Raw genomic sequence first — 15,311 nt, forward strand, 5'->3', positions numbered from 1 at the left:
AAAGTACCTGTAACCTCTCCAGGCCTCCCTCCTGCTCCTGCTGGGAGTTCAGTTCAAGTGGCTCCCTTATTTGATTACGCCTCTCCGGCCTTTTCTGGTGCAGGTTTCCAACCCACGGCCGTGCCCACCAGCTCCCTACGAAGCAGAAAACATTAAAGTTACTCTTTTGTGAAATTATGGGGAAGCTGAGTGGGCCAAGCGCTCACGTAGGGGTGTGTGTGTATGTGTGTGTGCATGCATGCGTGCAAGGAGGCACACACATGTGTGTAAAGAGAGGAATGCTGTCTGTGAGCAAATGAAGCATTGATTTATATTTGCTTCCTTTAGTCACAGAACAACTGAGTGGCATCTCTTAAGTTCTCGCGATAAAAAAAAAAGGAGGTAGAGAAAAAAAGACTTCTGCTTAAGCCCTATAGATCGTTATTATTTTTTCAGTGTTTGTGAAAGCTTTATAACATGCATAATGTGCAAGCAATGGACCAAATTCTATTACTGATTTCTTTGCTTCGTGACTATATAATTCAAATTATTGTGCTATATAGTATTTTATAATGAGGGTACAAATTCTGATGCCCTTTGTAAATATTTTTTTTAAAGATTTTATTGAATGATTGATTGATTTGAGAGAAAGAGGGGGGAGGGGCAGAAAGAGAAGGAGAGGCAAACTCCCCGCTGAGCAGAGAGCCCAACTACTGGACCCCTGATCATGACCTGAGCTGAAGGAAGCCCCTTAAGCACTGAGCCACCCAGGCGCCCCTCTTTGTGACTGTTTCCATGTGAAGATACTACTGAACTTTCTTCCATGTGGTGGTCAGTTTGCGCCTGTCCATCTCTCCTAAGCATTACTTTAGGAGTGGAGAAAGAGAATGGAGGGGATATGTGTTGTAAGCATGTGTCTACTCTGTATTGCAGGTTTTCTTTTATTGGTTTCCTTTAAAAAAAAAACAAGGACGTTTATTTTCCCACTCAATCACCAAAAAACAAAAAACCGAAAAATTTTACACAGCGTTATTTTGGAATCATTTCAGGAAATCTTAACCTAATCAAGGAGAATAATGGTAATGTCATTTCATCTGCAGGTGCCCCAGACTCCTGAGAATCCCACCTAAGCCCTGGGGCATTTTCAGATCAGCCTGGGGCTTTGGGAAGACTGGCGGTGGAGAGGAGGTGGTGGTGCTGAAAAGTCAAGATGAAATTGGACTTGTCCCCAGCGAGTGAGGACCGCGCTGAACTAGGTAAGCAATGGACCTATCATTCATCGGTTCATTGCCCAGGGGGATAAAAGGAAACACACCCTCCGAACTCAAGATGCCTATTGATTTATCCCCTTTAACAGACCAGACGCTTGGGAAGCCAATGTCTTGGGGCTTGCTGGCTGGTGGTGGTTGGGGAGAGAACCGGGGTGCCCGCGGAGCGACCTTCCCAGCCTCTGCCGGGATGCCACCGGTTAAGCGACCTGGCTGCGCGGAGGGGCGGCGCCCCGGGCTGCCGTCGGGGAAATAAACTTGATTTTCTGAATTCTTTGGCAGCTGATGGCAAAGGGCCAGGTACGGTGGCGCCGCGGCGGGGGTTGGGGGGAGTTTTGCGCAAGGCGTCCACGGGCCACGGAAAAGTGGGCCCAGACCCACGCTGCCCACCTGCGACCCGGGGGGGTCCCGCCACTGCTGGGGGGACGGGGTGGGGGGCGGCGAGCCAAGGCCAGCCATTCACTGTGGGCCAGGAGAGCGCTGGGCGCAGGGCCCTTGTGCAGGGCCCGCCTCCTGAAGGAGAGGGGCGCCTCAGGCTCTCCTAGCGCTGGAAGTCCCAGGGCCTCTGCGGGGCTCACAAGCAGCAGGGGACTTCTAGAGCTTAAGCCAGTTCATCAAGAAAGGTGCACAAGTCCCTTGTCTCATTCAGCCTTTTGCTTGGGTTTTGGAGGCATCACCAGAAATTCCCCCAGGCTCTATGAACTGCTCCCCGCCCTCCCCCAGGCCTGTCTGTAGGAGATTCTAGCTGGGCATTGCATGGGTCCTGCCCACCTGTCCTGTCTGGGGTGTCCCTGAAGGGCGGTGGTGGGTCTCACGCTTCCTTGGGCGACACAGCAGAAGCCCTAGGGGAGACTCCAGGGGGAAGTGTAGCTGCGGGGCCTCTCAGGGCAGGGATCATTGCTTCACTCAGTCATTCAGAAACATTTCCTGAGCTCCCCCAAGCCCGGTGCCCTCTCAGAATGTGTGCCCCTCCTCAGGCCCCGGTCCCGTCTTGCTCCCTGTTCTCCCGCAGGGGCAGCACCTGTCAGACTCCCCTGGAACCCAGAGCATCGGGCTACTTCCCAGCACCAAAGGCTCTTGCAGTACAAGTACAGGCTGGGCCCTCCTCATACTAGACGTGTGTGGGCCATATTTCCTCAGCAGCGCTCTGGAGCGTTCCAAACAGCCACCAACCACCTCAGACACTAGCCAAACTTTGCTCCTGTTCCTTTCCTGTCCAGAATGAGGCAGCTCGTAGTGTTGATTTTATTTATAGAGGATGTCAGGATTCCAGAAAAGCAGGCTTGGAAAGGAACAAAATGTGGCAGATAACATACAGCTTGCTAGTGCTCTTTCACACTCCGAGCAAATCTGTACATAAAATGAAGCCCAATATCTTTAGCTGCTATTAAAATACAAGCAGCCCTATTTTTTTAGTGCAAAATGGGGGTCTCCTGCTAGACTAATTCTTCCTCAGGCTTCATTCACTTTGGCAGATTTTTCTACTTGACCCTCTCTTTCAGAACCAGCGCTAACAAATGATGATACGGAAGCCGCTCGCTTCATGTCCTTAGAATCTCTCAGAGGAGTCCGCTTTTCTGCTGGAGCCATTTTATTTCAGGTTGATCCCTAATTAAATTCAGTGTAATGAAAGACTCGTGTGTGAACGTGGACGTGTGTGTGTGTGTGTGTGTGTGTGTGAGAGAGAGAGAGAGAGAGAGAGAGAGGGAGAGAGAGAGAGAGAGAGTATGGTGTTTGCAATCAGCAGGAAGAAGCCTGGAAATGAGGCCTGATTAAATGAGAATCTAAATATAGAACAGGTACCCTAGGAGTTCTAGAAAGATAAATTATTCTTAGCCTTATACAGTGACAGCAGCTTACAATGTGTTTGTCTATGTCATAATGGCGTAGTTTTATTTATGTGTGTAATGCTGATAACATAAGAATATAATTATCCCACTCACAGGATGTCAGCTCCCAACTGCTTCATTGTGTTAGCTATCTATTACCATGTAAGAAATTACCACAAGCTTAGTGGCTTCAAACAACACACGCTTATTATCTCACGGTTTCTGTGAGTCTGGGGTCCAGGCACAGCTGAGCCAGGCCCCCTGTTTTAGAGTCTCTCACTAGGCTCTAATCCAGGTATTAGCTGGGGATGAGGTCTCATTCGAAGCTGGATGGGGGAAGGATCCACTTCCAAGCTCATGGGGGTGTTGACAAGATTCAGTTCCTTGAGGGTTTTTGGATTGAGGGCTCCTTGCGGGCTACCAGCCAGAGGTCAGCCTCAGTTCCTTGCCACGGGGACCTCTCTCTATGGCAGCTTATTGTATCAAAGCCAGCAAGGGAGACAGTCCTCAGACACTCTGCTAGTACGGTGAGCGTTACCGTCTTATGTAATATGGTCATGGGAGTGACATCCCACTGCCTTTGCCAGATTTTATTGATAGAAATCAGTCCCAGGGGCGCCTGGGTGGCTCAGTCATTAAGCATCTGCCTTCGGCTCAGGGCGTGATCCCGGAGTCCTGGGATCGAGCCCCACATCGGGCTCCTCCGCTGGGAGCCTGCTTCTTCCTCTCCTGCCCGCCCTGCCTATGTTCCCTCTCTCGCTGGCTGTCACTCTCTCTGTCAAATAAATAAATAAAATCTTAAAAAAAAAAAAAAGAAATCAGTCCCAGGTGCTGCTCCCACTTGATAGGCAGGGATACCAGGAGGCAGGGGCCATCCGGACCACCACAGGGTCTGTGCGTCATGTTCATTTCACCCACGAGTAAACTGAGGACCTGAGATGGATGTGCCCTGGTCACAATCTCAGTGAGTTAATTTAGGTGATTAGACTCTCATCTCAGCCTTTTATTCTGTCTGCGTTCTTACCCTCCTTGCATACTTCCATAATACAAGCTTAAAATGGAAAGCAGGTCACGGTCTCTGCGTAGCTGTCTTTACTGCCAGGTTAACTCTGCCTGCCCCATAATCACTGGGGTCCATTGCTAAGGAACTCAAGGAACCACAATCCCCTGTCCCCCACAAAATATTCTTAAACCAAAATGATAGAAAGGGTCCCCTTTTTCAGATCAATGAAATGAGACAATTTTAAAGAATCTCAAGGTATCTTAATCCTCACCCCCACCCTGCCATAACTGCTTGTAACAGATGAGAAAACTGAGGTCTAGGAGAGAGAAGTGATTTATTCGAGCTCACACTGACAGGGCACGGTTCTCTAGAACACATTTAAAGCAAGCATGGGGAATGTATTGGCTCGAGCATAACCGTAGGAAGGGCTGGCTCTCCCTGACAGCCTGCAACTCAGGACCCTCAGCCCCACCCAGGCCCTGAGACCAGGAGGAAAACAGCCAAATAAACAATAGATCTAATGCCAACAGGCCGTGTTGCTTTTGGAGGGAAAGAGCTACTCATAAATTCTAGACAAATAAAAGCTGCTTAAATAGTTAATTCGGTAGGGACCACGCATCACTGACCTATACCACACAGTGTCGTGGGACCGTAGCTTTGACTCTGTCGTACCTGTGAGATTACAATCCCACCTCGAGAAATGGGAGTTCAGTCTAGTTTGACACAAAGTGTGTGTGTGTGTTTCTTTTGTTTCTGGGGCCGCCAAGACTTTGTCTCATCTCCTCTCTGTACTAGAAAGAAAAAGTATTTTCTGACCTCCAGTCACTGCATTTGGCCAAACAATCTCCCAGCAAAGTTATGAACAAAATTTCCTCCTCCCCTTGTGTTCTTATGAAGGAGGCCTCCGGCCGCATTTGCCTTCCATTGCTGAAAGAATAATCGAAGGAACAAATGAAACAGGAAATAATGAGTTCTGTGCCCGTTCCTGTTGAATTTGCGAGTTCTGGGTTATCTCTTTGCTGGCTTTGAAGAGCCCAAATCACTCGGTGTCAGAGGAGTCCAGCGAGAACGAGGGGGTTGCTCTTAGCTGGAGCTAACTGAATCGTTCGGATCCTGGGCTGCCTTAGTTTTCTCTCCTGGGCCCAAAGGGACGTGCTGAAGTCACTTGTTTTCCATTAGAAATCAAAACTATGGGGCGCCTGGGTGGCACAGCGGTTAAGCGTCTGCCTTCACGCTCAGGGCGTGATCCCAACGTTATGGGTTCGAGCCCCACATCAGGCTCCTCTGCTATGAGCCTGCTTCTTCTTCTCCCACTCCCCCTGCTTGTTGTTCCCTCTCTCGCTAGCTGTCTCTATCTCTGTCAAATAAATAAATAAAATATTTAAAAAAAAAAAAAAGAAAAGAAAGAAATCAAAACTATACTTCAAATCATTTGGGAAAAAATAAGGAAAGAACATTTATTTTAGCAATAAGATGATCTCTTCTAGGATGCATTCCTAATTCAATAGAAATGTTTCTATTTGAAATAAAGTCTACATGAGTATTAGAATACTGGGGATTGATTTTCAGGGTGCTTTGTGCTTGCTGACCTTACCATTTTCCAAGTGTGGACTGCCANCTGTGAAGCCGCCCAGCCCCCAGATGTTCTCTGGATGCACAGAGGTGGCTGCTTCCCTCTTAGGATTCTCACAGCCCTCCTTCAGGGTGCTTGCTGGACATTGACAGCTTTGCCCCGGGAGACTGTGGTGAACAGGATGGCAGGATCTCACTTCAGTCATTTTTTCCTTGTTTCTTTTTCTAAAAGGTTGTATTTATTTGACAGAAACAGACAAGAGAGTGAGAGAGCACAAGAAAGAGGAGCCGCAGGCAGAGGGAGAGGGAGAAGCAGGCTCTCCGCTGAGCAAGGAGCCCAATGCGGGGCTCGATCCCAGGATCCCGGGATCATGACCTGAGCCAAAGGCAGACACTTACCCAACTGAGCCACCCTGGTGCCCCTGTCCCATATTCCTAATCGTTCCCTACATTTATTGAACACTCAGTGTGTCCAGACAGTATGCTAGGGATTTTACCTAGACCATCACACAGTCCCTTTGAGGTAGGTCCTATTATGCTCTTTTTACAGATAAGAAAACTGAGGCACAGCGTTCAAGTCAGTTGCCCTCAGGCTCCTGGCTAGTGACAGAGCCAAGTGTTAAGTCCAAGCTGTCTGCCTCCAGAGCCCAGCTGGCAACCTCGGAAGAATCGCAGAAGCTTTGTCCCAGGTATACATTGGCTGTAATTGAGCATTGATGACGCCCTGGTTCCTGTCCTCGTGCTTCAGATACATAGATGAAAGAGACCGGGTCCCTGCCCTTGATGTTCTCTAAGGACGGGTGGGGTCGGAGCTCAGACAAGCACACAGATTGTTGTACTACCAGGTGAAATGAAAGTCATAAAGAAGCACATGCTATGGGGAGGGAGCCTAGACCCTCTGGGGGATGGATCAGGAGAGGCTTCTTGTAGGAGGTGGCCTGGGAGGTGAGTCTGCAAGGATGGGGAGGATATAAACAGGTCTGCAGAGACGGGTCTGGACAGCGGCTGTGCGGGAGAGAAGCAGTGGGGGGCGGGGAGCAGCGGGAAAGGAGGCCGGCCGGGAGGTGAGGTTGGGCAGAGCACAGAGCCCCCCACTCCCCCGCCATCTGCCTTGAGGGTGCCGCCAATCTGGTGAGCAGAGCCAGGGGCTATTTTAACGGAGCTCCGAGAACCTGCCGTCCAGATGGAGCAAAGCGCTGCCTGGTGGGTCTGCCACTTCCACCGCTAGTGCAATGTCTGAACTGAGCGACTTCCAAACTTGCCCTTCTTTCCGAAGTTTCTGCCTTCACGGTTTCTTGTGATAGTTCTCTATCAGGCTCCCACATCCCCGACCACCTCCATTCCCTTCTAACGTTGATTTGAGAGATTCCGGGGAAATTTCTTCTCACCCTTCATGTACGTGAAAGTGGTCAGCCGCTTGTCTGTCAGTCTTGCCGGCCGGAGCCCCCCCGGCCCCCGTCTGCAGTCATCCGCTCAGCTCCCTTTATGTGCACCTCTGCTTCCCCACTAGCGCCCAGCCATGGAGCCCCAAGTTTTAAATATCACACACGTGGTCCTTTTGGCCTCTCTCAGCCTACAGTGAGCGTTATTAAAATCCCATTGTCTATAAAGTGGGTAGAAACTCACTCATGAGAATCTACTTAATGGCTTTGCAATGAAGCACTGCCCCAGGGTTCAACCTACAAGGTGTTCATGGGAGGGGTTCAAGTGTACCAGTCCCGTGACAGGTTGTCGTCCACCTGTGTCCAGGGGTTGGGTTGGCCGTCCGGCGAGGAGACTGGGTGCCTTCTTTCCTTCCCTGTGTTACTAGCTGGGGTGCTTCCAAACCCACTGGAGTCACTCTGGTCACAGCTCAGGAATTCGGTGCACCAACTTCTCCTCTCCGCCCTGTGGCTTCTGCTCACTCATGCCTTCTACTCCCCGAGGCTTAAGGAGATGGTACGGCAATCCAAAACATTCTTTGAAGGGGGTGCCTTACTTATTCATCTTTGGCACCACTTAGCCTGGCGCCCCGCACAGAGACGTTAGTCACTAAGTGTTTATTCACTTGCTTCTTTCCAGTTCACTGGGCTTCAGGGACATCTATTCGGCAGCAACTCCTCTGGTCACCTCACCCCTGAGAGCGGTCCCAGGCATCCTGGCGCCCTTCACCGGGCTTTGTAGGTCTTGTTCCCTGACCCTGTGACCATGTGCTGAGCTCCATGCTGAACCTCCTCGTACTTATCACCTCCTTCTAAAGCGATGAAGCCTACAGCTTGACTCTCAAAATGGAGACGATGGCTTTTAAATACTTTTTAAACTCCAAAGCACTGTGCAAATATAGGGAGTATAGTGAGTATATGATGAGTTTTCTGTCAAGGACCACAGTGGTTAAGAGTCATGGTGGGAAGGTGGGATAAGGAACGACTTGAAAGTACACAGACAAAGCAAATGACAGGGAACCGAGTGCCGCAATCTTTGGAGAATAATCATCTTCTTGCTTAACAAATGTTGATGAGATCTATCTTGTGTATTTTGGGTTGGAAAACAAAATGGATTTCTTCCCATGGTATATTTATGATTTCATTCTAGCTACATCCAAAAACTATTTGAGAAACATACAATAAATCATCAACCAGGAAAAGAGAAAAAATTAATCTATTGACCCCAGCTTTAATATGGCATAATTTGTAAAATGAAGGGGTTGGAATTAGATAATCTGTAAAGTCTCTCCTGGCACTGGTAGTCCATGGTTTATTGAGAACAGATCATTCTCTTTGATTTATTATAGGACTGAGATCCCTTTCCATGTGTCTTTTCTTGGCCTGCATCTTGTTATTTGCCATTCTTTGTTGAAGTATAGTTGTCCCCAACTGGACCACGAGCCCTCCCAGGTGAGGACTGTGTTTTGTTCCACTTTGTGCCATCCTAACACAGGACCCGGCACGTAACAGATGCTCAACGAGTATTGTCTCGTGATGAGGTCAGAGATACTGAAGACAGGTGAGCAGACGTGGGGCTAATGAATGAAACTGAACACTCCGGTATGTGGAAAGGACTATTAATGGGAGAAAAAGACTTCACATAACTTGTCTGAAAACATTCTTCAGGTCCTTTCTCATGTCATCAGAGGTTGTTGAATAAGGTAAGGCTGAAAGGATAGCATATCTGTATTGTACATGGTATTTTCAGTTTGCATGAGTTTTCTGGCTTCTTTTAGATTTAGCTGGTGTCTGTCTGACACTTTAATATCAGAAGATGCTTCGCAGGCTTCTTATGAAGAAAATCCTGCCATCTACACCTAGTTGCTTATTCAGGGGTACCCGGTACTGTGGTTAGTGGTTCCTCATTCCATCTGAGCTAAGGTGATGGTCAAGACATCATTTTTTAGGGGCACCTGGGTGGCTCAAATGGTTAAGCGTCTGCCTTTGGCTCAGGTCACGATCCCAGGGTCCTGGGATGGAGCCTCAAGTCGGACTCGCTGCTCGTTGGGGAGCCTGCTTCTCCCTCTCCCTCTGCTGTTCCCCCTGCTTGTGCTCTCTCGCTTTCTCTGTCAAATAAATAAGTAAAATCTTAAAAAAAAAAAAAAGACATCATTTTTTTAAAAGATTATTTATTTATTTATTTATTCAACAGAGACAGAGACAGCCAGTGAAGAGAGGGAACACAAGCAGGGGTAAAATCTTAAAAAAAAAAAAAAAGACATCATTTTTTAAAAAGATTATTTATTTATTTATTTATTCAACAGAGACAGAGACAGCCAGTGAAGAGAGGGAACACAAGCAGGGGGAGTGGGAGAGGAAGAAGCAGGCTCCTAGCGGAGGAGCCTGATGTGGGGCTCGATCCCATAACACCGGGATCACGCCCTGAGCCGAAGGCAGACGCCTAACCGCTGTGCCACCCAGGCGCCCCAAAAAGACATAATTTTTTAAGTGAAAATCCACTCCTGCATCTAGATGTTTGCCTTTGAAGAATCAATATCCTGATCCTCGGTAACATATAAATATCAAGGCCCTTATCATGGGATCCATTACCTGGAGGGGATCCAAGAGTATCCTGAAAGTAGATGTGAAAATATTGAGACTGCGCCAAGACTGCTGAGCTGGGGGGCTGCCTGAATTATCTCCGTCTCATCAGAATGACTGCCATGGCCTTAGTTTGGTCACTGCTTTCTTTTTTTTCTTTTCTTTTTTTTTTTTTTTAAGGGCAGTTTCCATAACTGTTGCATTTACTTTCCCCTGTGAAACATTAATTTCATAAATAGGGTCATTCAAGTGGGAAAGGTTGTTGGAGGATGCTACCGTTTCAGTAACAGCCAGCATGGCATCTCATGCATCAAAGTTGCTGGGTCTCATCTCCTTCAGGCCTGGAAAGGGTCCTAGACAGCTAGGTTTCAAGGTCTGCTGGCTGCTGGAGTCCTAGTCAAGGAGGTTCCACTGCTGAACAGAGTCAGTGGGCAGAACGTACTCTGTAAACCCAAGTCAAGAGTCTGGAAAACGGCTGGACAAGTGTTATGCCTTGCTTGGCTGAGCAGATAGAATGAGAAGAAAAAATAAATAAAGAGGAAGACTGAAGTAATTCAAAAAAGTAAAATTCAGGGGTAGGTTAATAGAGGGGAACTATTTTACTGGCCTAAAATTGAAGAAAGGTGGAATTGAGTGTATAGGGACTTGTGTAAATGAGTTCCATCCTTTGGTTATATAAATAGGGAAGCTGAGGCTCAGAGAAGGGCCAGGACTACCCAAGATCACCCAGCTAGTTAGAGACACACCTGGAACTGGAAGCCAGGTCTCCTGACTCTAGTGCTGGTAACAGCACCCCGTAAAGTTAGCCAAAACTTGTTTCACTAAGATCGTCTATGTTTGTTTAATAGAGCCAGAGAGAGAAGAAAAAACAATTTAATTACTTATGAATCACCAATTCTATTGGCCCTGAATTCCTTCTTCTCTTTCTTCCTAATAAGAGAGTTTATTAAGGTTCACTTGCCCTCCCAAGCTCTCCCTGCTGCTTTGAGTCTTGCAAGAAGAAACTGCAGCCTTGTACTTTGTCTCATGGGAGGAGCCTGTAAAAAACACCCACATGAGGGCTCACCAGGGCAGCCCCTCAGAGAATAAGATCTTATCCAGATCTGTTGTTTCTTTTCTAGTCTTTATTTTCTTTAAAGATTTTATTTATTTATTTGAGAGAGAGAGAGCGCGAGCGTGCTCCTGAGAGAGCAGGAGCAGGGGGAGGGACAGAGGGAGAGGGAGAAGGAGACTCCCCACTGAGCAGGGAGCCCAAAGTGGGGCTCCATCCCAGGACCCCAAGATCATGACCTGAGCAGAAGGCAGATGCTCAATCGACTGAGGCACCCAGGTGCCCTCTTTGCCAGTCTTTAAACGTAGGACAATTCAAACATTTCTTCGGCAGCATAGGCCTCCTTATCTGACAGCGTGGCAGGTCTCATTCCCCCTCCCTCCGCCGCCCCCAGCAGACGCACACATCTGGGATTTCCCTGTGCCTGGAGGCTCTTCCTTTCCAATCCAAACAGCTGGGGCATAATCCCATCAACTCGGCTGCTTCCAGGAAGGTTAGTGCAGCCAGCCCAGTGCAGAGAGCCAGGATATCAACTCCTGCATGTCACCGGGGACAGCGGACAAAGCTGGAGAGGAACCCAGGTCAGCTTTTGAAGGTTTTAAATGCTTGATAAAAGTATTTTTTCCTGATCCTATAGGCTGTGGGATGGTCAGAGGAAGTCTTTAAAGGGGAAATACCATGATCAGATTTAGTGTTTGGAGAAGACTGTGGCTGAGCTGTGCAGGACTGGGGGAGTAGCGCTGAGCTCGGAAGCAGGGACACCCATCCTCAGAGGGACAGGTGCTGTGGCTTGACCTTGACAGCTCCAATAAGGATAAAAAGGAGATGGGGGCAGTGGGAAAAGAAAGAAAGGGAGGTTTGGAAGGATCTGCCTATGGTGAAGTAAGAGTGGAAGGGGCCACAGAGCTGGGGGGGGGCGGGTAAGGGAGGCAGGGAAGGTGGAGAGATTGAGGAAAATGAGATTTCCGACAGGGGAGCTTCAGCACGTCTAGGGGAGGATGGGGGGATGTGTGCGGAGAGGAGCCACGGGTGGGGGGCAGTGGGGAAGAGGGCATGACAGTTCGGCTTGCAGTGCCTTGAGTTAAAGAGCACGTAGAAATGTGGGTGGGCATGCCCTCCAGGGAGTTGAAACGCAGGTCTGGAATGAGGGAGAAACCACAGCCGAGCCTGCCTGTGGACTTGAAGCCAGATGGTGACAGAGCCACGGGTGTGAGGCTCAGATGAATTTACGCCCAAACGGAGTCCAACACCCTAACCGCCGTGTCGGCCTCCTGCACGCTGTCGCTGTACTCATCTTTCTAAAGCACAGCTCAGACCCGGTCACCCTACCGGTGTGCACACCCTTCAGTGGCTTTTTAAATGCAGCAAAAGGTTTCCTTCAAGGTCTTTCACGACCTGGCCTCACCCTGCTGTTCTAGAATCGCTTCCAATTTAAATGAAACTTCCTTTCTTAAATGTGCTCTGTTTCTCACCATCCTTCTCTTTGTCTGCTTGGAATGCCTTTTCCAGCTCTCATTGAAATCGTATCCATTCTTCAAAGAATCAGACAAAGTATTTCCTGGTCACCCCCATAAGTGGTATTTGGTGTTCTTATGCCTCTTAGTTTGAACCGTGATCATACTTTTGTTCTAGGACACCCCTCCACCCACCACCACCACTTGCGACCCTCCCCTGTCCCCAGCAATCCCATACTGTGTGCCTCAAGGAAGGGACACACATGCAGAGTGCAGATCTTGGCTTTTGAGTTTCAAAAGGTGAGAACGTGATGCTAAAAGAGCCTGGACTTTTGAGTTTGCTTTTGGTATGATAAAGAACCAGTTTGAAAGACTAGATGAAAAACTGGGCTCCCTTGCCCCCAGGTTAGATAAAGATTCTCTGGACTGTGGGGAGAGGGGAGCTGGAGGGAACATGAGGAGGGAGAGAGGTTGATGCTGTTCAGTATGGGAGCCATGCCTGGAGGGACCACTCAGACAGAAGAGGACTCATTCAGGGGTCACGGGAGCATCGCTCTGGGAGGCCAAACAGTGCCACAGACCACCCAGTCTCCATCCCAGCAGGTCTCCATCCCACTGTCACATCGTCGGTGTTGAGGAACACAACATCTGTCCTTCCTAGTGGACGACCACCGTGGACTGTCCATCCAGAAACACTCCTGCTAGTGCCCAGAGACTTTGTGTGTCCTATCCGGCTTGCCCATGGGGACAACTCCCTTCCCAACATACTTGGACCCTCTTAAGCCCCAAGAGAAAGGGTGGGACCCCAGACATCCAGAGGACTGCTGGTGATGTGAACTTTCCCCCATATACCATGTCTGTATTTCTGTGACATTACATAGCAATGGCAGAAAGGCACTGCTGTCACATACTTCTCTATTGGCATCTGGTGATAATCTTTCTTGTATTGCAGACATTTATTACTGCTGGGCATCTTCTGTTTGCCTCTGGAGAGGCACTCTCCACTCGTCTCCATTCTGCTTTGCTCCCCGGAGGTTAGTCAGTGTGGGCTTCCTATTGGGTTTGGCCAAGGGGGATCCCAGGCAGGAGACTGGAGGGAGGGATGAGTGAGGTCAGGGCACCTATCTTCTCCAGAGAGCCCTTCTCTCTGAGTTCCTGGAACCCCTCCCTCTTCCTGTTCCTTCCAAATGGGGGCAGTGACAATTTCTCTGTTACCAGCCCTGTCAGGATACCTCACTTAGCTCTTATTTCCCTGTACTCTTGCTTATCTCTTTGCAACTAGTGCCTTGGTGAAGCCTCTGCTGGAACCCTATTGCAGATTGTATTTTCCAGAGATGGTTAAAACAATATCTCCCATCTCACGTGCTCGTCTTACAATGTGATTCTGACAATTCTCCCTCAAGAGGAAGTGACACTGTAACTTCTGAACGAGTCCTAAAAGATAATGCAGCTTCTGCTTGATCCTCGTGGGACACTCACCTTTGGAGCCCTGGGCTGTCTTGTCCATAGTTTGTCCCGAGACTGCCATGATGCGAGGAAGCCCAAGCTGGCTCCCGCAGAAAGACAACCCGGGGAAGTCCCGAGAAAGATTGCTGGCCAGCCCTTGCTGCTTCCACACCCCCTGTCTGACTGCCAGTACAGGAAAGGCTGCAGTCAGAGAAGTCCGGCTGAGCCCTTCCTGATTCCTGTCCCACAGATCCTATGAAACATACTGCAATCGTTGCTTCTTTAAGCTGCCAAGATCGGAGTGGATAGTTGCACGGCAATAGATAAGTAGGACAGACCCTGACGGATACGTTCCATCTACACCTCTCCCTTATGAGCGGTGAGTTTCCTCTGGTGAAGGCATCACACCTCATCATACTCCCTGGAGTGGCTACCACACTGCAGTCCATCATTCATGAATATGAATGTTTGCGAACGGGTCCAAAGGATGTGGCTGATTGGAGTTTGCGTCCTCAAGGAAGGCTTGAGCGCTTGGCTGGCTTGGGACATAAGGAAATGGCGACCACAGGAGGGCAGATCTGCGGTTTCTACTTCTCCTGTTTGCAGGTATCCCTCTCGGAGTCCCAGGGACCAAGAGCAGACGCCCCCCAGATTTAAGATATTCTTTTAAAACAGTATTTGCGTTAAGGAGTAGAACACGAAGTGTGCCAAAATGGGATCACGGACTTCGCCGAGGGCTTCCGTAAAGCCCTTGCTGAATGCGGCTTCCCTGTTCTCGCATTTGGGTGTGTGTGTTGTCAGGTCGAGGCCAGAACAAGAACTGTCCTAAACTGGGAAATGGAGTTAGAAGTGGGGAAGGAGGCCACTGCTTGGATAACATTCCTGAGATGATGGGTTTGAAGAGTGGGTGTGCCAGAAATTTCCTGGAAAGTTTATTTTTGCTGAGTTTTAAGCCTGACTTCAGACCATTAGCGCTCTTGGATAATGCCAGTTTGTTGAAACATGTAGACGGCCAGCTGTCCCTAGAAAGGAGATTCTCTCTTGCCAGCTTAGAGTTTTGTGGTCTGGCTCGCCTGTGTGCTTAAACACTTAACTTTTAAAGCAAATTGTAAGGAAAGGTCAGAGAGACGCTGCATTGCCCAGATGCAGGGCCGATGGGAGTTCCTCTCTCAACCCGTGCCTCTCCCAGGGCAGCTTGTGAAAAATGCGGATTCTGGCTCAGGCCTGTGGATGGCTGAGACTGCAGCGCTCACCGGCTCCCAGGTGTGGCCCGTCCTGGTCCACAGACTACACTTGAAGGAGCAGCCCCCTGGAGGGCCTTCTGGGGGGTTCCCTGGTCTCACCCACCTCCATCGGGCAGTCCTCCTGTCATGTCTCAAAGTTTTTGTGATTTTAAGAATCTTATAGTAAAATGAGAATGCCCTTGGGTTGGGGTGGGGTCACGGAAGGGTCTCTGCCTGAATTTGGTCAGCAACTCTGTCGTTATTTAAAATAAAAATGAGGGGCGCCTGGGTGGCGCAGTTGTTAAGCGTCTGCCTTAGGCTCAGGGCGTGATCCCAGCTTTCTGGGATCGAGCCCCACATCAGGGTCCTCCGGTAGTAGCCTGCTTCTTCCTCTCCCACTCCCCCTGCTTGTGTTCCCTCTCTCGCTGGCTGGCTATGTCAAATTAATANGCCTGAATTTGGTCAGCAACTCTGTCGTTATT

The 15,311-nt window shown here is 49.1% G+C and overlaps 1 long non-coding RNA gene across 21 annotated transcripts in view; it reads left to right on the forward strand.

The window, feature by feature from the left end:
* The window catches only part of LOC105239525, a 49,825-nt gene that overhangs the window by 18,871 nt on the left and 15,643 nt on the right, over positions 1–15,311 (forward strand). For 12 of the 21 annotated variants that reach the window (XR_004625631.1, XR_004625630.1, XR_004625625.1 and 9 more), the window contains 5 exons: positions 1,080–1,235; positions 2,750–2,847; positions 6,202–6,340; positions 13,113–13,194; positions 13,443–14,212. This is a non-coding gene — a long non-coding RNA (uncharacterized LOC105239525). Of the gene's footprint in view, positions 1–1,079; positions 1,236–1,336; positions 1,548–2,749; positions 2,848–6,201; positions 6,341–12,338; positions 12,461–13,112; positions 13,195–13,442; positions 14,213–15,311 lie in introns of all 21 variants that reach the window. The other 9 variants (XR_858377.3, XR_004625638.1, XR_004625642.1 and 6 more) reach the window with 7 other exon arrangements.

This window comes from Ailuropoda melanoleuca, chromosome 1 (assembly GCF_002007445.2).
Source record: "Ailuropoda melanoleuca isolate Jingjing chromosome 1, ASM200744v2, whole genome shotgun sequence".
Lineage (NCBI taxonomy): Eukaryota > Metazoa > Chordata > Mammalia > Carnivora > Ursidae > Ailuropoda > Ailuropoda melanoleuca.